Source organism: Camelina sativa, chromosome 7, assembly GCF_030686135.1.
Source record: "Camelina sativa cultivar CO46 ecotype springtype chromosome 7, ASM3068613v1".
NCBI lineage: Eukaryota > Viridiplantae > Streptophyta > Magnoliopsida > Brassicales > Brassicaceae > Camelina > Camelina sativa.
In genome coordinates, this window is record NC_141886.1 from 17,116,400 (window position 1) to 17,121,286 (window position 4,887).

Sequence of the window (4,887 nt, forward strand, 5' to 3'; positions counted from 1 at the left end):
TTAACGCCTTCATAAAAAAAACAAATCATATGCAGCTTTTTTAGCAAAGCATTGCAAAAGTTTATGCCCGAGATTGTCAGCTACCTGAATTATGGCGGAATGCATGACCAAACATGCCAACTATAATAAAGGACACTCAACTATACGAACTATATGTATTGCATGGTCACATATATGAAGTATATGATGTTATGTGCTCAACATCATACACATAGAATCTCGGTTTACCGGACCATTTACGCCGGTGTTGACTTACCGTTGACTTGTCGGAACCGAAAAGAAGACCCGATCGGATTTGTCGACCAGAACCCGAAGACCCGACCCGGTTCATACATTTGTTAGATTTAGTTAATGGGCCCAAATTTAATAACTTTTGGCCTATTAACTGTAAAACTAAAATCGATTCCATCGAAACATCATCGTTCCCATCGTTTTTACTTAGTAAAAAGTGAAACGTCACACTTTCTCCATTTGAGGTGAAGAACAAGATCTCCTTTTCACCTAGGTTTTACTCGAGAAAAGAATCAAATCTGCAAAAGAATCTAGTGTTTTAGTTGAAATTGAGAAAAAGTCAGAGTGAGGGTTTGATTCTCGTTCAGATGAGGTAACTTTCTCAATTTCGTTTTTATTTGGCTACATATGCCATGGGTCTGAACTAGTGGGGATGTGGGAATGTTGTCGTGTAGTTGGGGTTTGTTTTGGGTTTTCCTATACTCGAAAGAAGAAACTTTTTGTTTGATTCCTTTTCTCGTGGTTTGATTGTATTCTCAATTAAAAATTAGACATGTCGGGTTTATGTCGGGATTTATTTGCAGTTGTTGTCGTCTTCTTTGACTTATATTGTTTCATAGTGTTCTCAGTCGTCATCGGTTCGACTTTTTTTTTGCAGTGGAAAATTTTATGTGAAGGTGAAATGCCACCATTCTGGCGAATTCAAGATGGTCGGTGGAGTGTTACACTACATTGATGGAGTTGTTTATGATTTAGAGGTGGATTCTGTGAAAATCTTCGAAGATGTATTGATAAGTATGCTTGAGAAGCGAATTAAGCATATTGGGAAGATGTGGTAAAAGCTATCATTTGAGGATGTATCTAATAGGAAGCCTTTGTGGGAGAATGTGGATGCCAATAAGAAGAAATTGGTTGCAAAAGGACGATGGATGGGAGACGTAAACATCTATTTTGAAAAGGAAGTAGGAGAGTGTATTGAAGGGGTAGACACATGAGCGGTTGGACAGAAAGACACGACTATTGCAGGAGAAAAGGTCAAAGAAGAAACACAACTACTTCTCAAGGATGTCGCGTGTGAAGATGAAGATAATGACGAAGGTCAGAATTCAGAGGCATGTTTAGCTGAATCATCAGAGTCAGATGTTGAGGCTGATATTGTTGACGAAGAGGCTGAGGTTGTTGAGGAGGACATACAAGTTTTCAACAACCAAAACTACGAGGAGCAGATACCGGATGAAGATGACGTGTATCCTGCAACTGATGATGAATCTGGGGATGAGGAAGCACAAACAGAGAGGATGGTTAGAAGGGGTTTAATTGATGGTGTGTTTAGTTTGAAGCAGGTGTTTAACAGTGGGAGTGAGTTTAAGAAGAATGTGATCAAATATGTATTGAAGACCAGGCGGAATGTTGTGTATGATAGGTGGGAGAAGGAAAGGCTTGGTGCAAAGTGTAAAGGAAAAGGCTGTGGGTGGAAAGTTTATTGTGCTTTGGAGAACCCTATTGGAAAATGGATGGTGAAGACCTACAACTATGACCATCAATGTCATCCAACAGGACGGTGTAAAATTATAAAGACTCATGTCATTGCTGATTTATTCCTTGAAGATATTAGGAGGGATCTAGAGATGAGTGGTCCAGAGATTAAAGATGAGATGAAGAGGAGGTACAACATCATTATCTCACCAAACCAAGCGAAAGTTGCAAGAAGACATGTATTTGATAAGCTGCAAACCGAATGTGATGAGGAATTTGCAAGATTAAGAGACTATGAACTTCATCTAATAACGTAAGTTAATTTGATTTTTGTGTTTGTCTTATGGTTTTTGATTTATTATTTGTTGTATTTTCGTGTTTGTCTTAATAAATTTTGTTTTTTTTAGGTCTGATCCTCATACTACAGTGGAGGTCAACACAGTAGTAAGATTTGATGGTCGCGAGGCATTCCCTCAAATGTACATATGCTTTGAGCTGTTGAGGACTGCTTGGAAGCAGAATTGCAGACCAATCATTGGTTTGGATGGTACATTCTTGAAGAACTCTTCGAATAGGATGACGATTACTGCTGTTGGAAGAGATCCTAATAACCAGATATTTCCAATAGCATGGGCCGTGGTCGATTGTGAGAACAATCCCAATTGGGAGTGGTTTGTTCGTAAGCTTAAAGAAGACTTGGAGTTGGGGCAAGGTGAGAACGTCACTCTCATATCGGATATGCACAGAGGATTAATTCATGGAGTTGCTACTGAATTACCAATGGTAGAGCATCGACCTTGTGCTAGACACATCTACTCCAACTTGAAGAAATCAAACAAGGCATATATGTTGAAGCCATTGTTCTGAAGAGTTACAATGAAGCGAATTACAAGGAGAATTTGGCGATTTTCAAAGAGTTTGATCCTCAATCTTGCCAAACTCTACTTCAGAAGGATCCAAGAACATGGTGCAGGGCATTCTTTCGGGTTGGTTGTTGTTGTGCGTATACTCACAACAATCATACCAAGTCATATAACAGAACCCTGAAAATTGCAAGGAGAAAGCCATTTGTCCTGATGCTAGAGTTGATAAGGAGGGATGCTATGCAAAGGGTTGCCATCAGGTCCACTATTGCTGCAAAAGAAACTGCAAAGTACACAAAAAGGCAAGAAAAGAGATGGAGAAATCATGTGATGAAGCTCAATATTGTGCCATGATTACAAGCACAAGAGGCGAGTTTGAGATTGTTGAGTTTGTCACCAGATACTTTGAGAATTGAGTGTGCGTACTTGTGCACGCAGGAAATGGGATTTGACTGGTATCCCATGACGTCATGTTGTATGTGCGATCAGAGAAATGAATTTCGAGGTGGAAGACTATATGTCAGACTACTACTTTACTGAAAAATGACATATAGGAGAGGATTAAGGCCTGTCAATTGGCCTAAATTCTGGAAGGACTCTAGAAGACCACAGATTGCAGCACCACCTTACAAGCGTCCTGCAGGGAGACCTAAGGGCAAGACAAGGATCAAAGGTCTTAACGAATCACCACACAAAAAGAAATCTGACAAGAAAGTTGGTCGGGAAGGAAGAGTGGTGCACTGTGGTGAATCGGGTCATAATTCAAGACGGTGTCCACATGAAGTATGTCTCTACCATGTCTTTCTTTTCCTTTTGGTTATGTTTTAATAGTAGTTTACTGATATATCTTTCCATAGTCTTCTGAGAGCAGGGCAAAGAGAAGAAGAATAAATGCAGAACCTCAATTAGAAGCTCAAGATCAAGCTGAAATGGAAGCAGCATTTGCCGCAATGGAAGCACCTGAACCTGAAGCTCAAGCTGAAGCTGGACATCAAGCTGAAGAACCTGAAGTGCAAGATGTTTCTTCATCCGCACCACAAAGAAGCTTTATCGAGAGGATGCTATTTGGATGAGGGAATGATTCGTAGAAGGTTTTTTGGATGGTTAAATACTTTAATCGGCTGTTTTGGTTTTTGGAAACATTATTGACATGTCAGGTTGGTTTTTTGGATAGATTATTGACATGTTAGGTTGGTCAGTTTGGCCCTTTTGGATACATTATTGTCATGTCAGGTTCGGCATGGGCATAATGTTTGCTCATTTGTTTGTCGTAACTTTTTGGCCATTTTCATAGTCTTTTGGCTATGTTTTTTTGTCCATTTGGGCATGTATTTGGTTACTTTAAACACTTAATCGGCTATTGTTTGTTTTTAATGTGTTCTACTTGCTTTTTCTAAACAAATTCTTTACCAAAAGACAAATGCACTAACCAAAATAATTCAAACAACAACGAAGTCATTACAAAGCCACTACCCGAAGTCATTACACAGCCACTAGGCAAATTAATTACACAGCCACTAACCAAACCTCATTCAAACAACAACAAAGCTATCCAGTAACTCAACCAAAAACAATGGCTCCAACAGCACATACAAGCAATCATGTCAATCCAGTGATGACAATGCGTTGACGATACACAATTCTTTCCATCTCAGCCTTCTTTGATGATATCTCCAATTGTTGCTTCTCCAGATCACCACGAAGCTCCTTGATTGTCGATTTTAGTTGACTGATCATCTTATTCTTCTCGTTAATTTCAGCTTCCGCTTCTACCAACGCTAGTCTAGGCCAGCCTTTCACCTCTTCGTCATCAACCCACCTAAAGTATTTGCAATGAGCGTTCCCACTTTCCTACAGACACATCAATTGAAGACTTCTTAATCAACAAATCTCACCACCTCAAACATTGTTAATAACACTTAAAAGACATACCTTGTACAACTCACACCCATAAAACTTTCGATGTGGATTTCTTGCCATTTTAGATTGAAAATCTTTGCCGGCAATCCACAATCACAGACTTTGCGCCCGCCCAAATCTGCTGTTGCTGGACGGTCCCAAGCTTAATTCCATCTTTGCAACGATGAACACTAAGAACCGTAATAGTCGACTCGAACTTTCACAACGATTGAGGATGAATCTTTTTGTTTTTAGAAAACTGTATTTCAGCTGTGAGAGAGAACGATGGAACGATGATGTTTCGATGGAATCGATTTTAGGTTTATAGTTAATGGGCCAAAATTTATTAAATTTGGGCCCATTAACTAAACCCAACAAATGTATGAACCGGGTCGGGTCTTCGGAAATCCGATCAGGT

General features: G+C 39.6%; 1 pseudogene; it reads left to right on the forward strand.

Annotated features, from left to right (window-relative positions):
• Window positions 1-599: 599 nt before the first annotated feature.
• On the forward strand, window positions 600-3,643 carry LOC147941331 (uncharacterized; annotated as a pseudogene).
• Window positions 3,644-4,887: the final 1,244 nt, after the last annotated feature.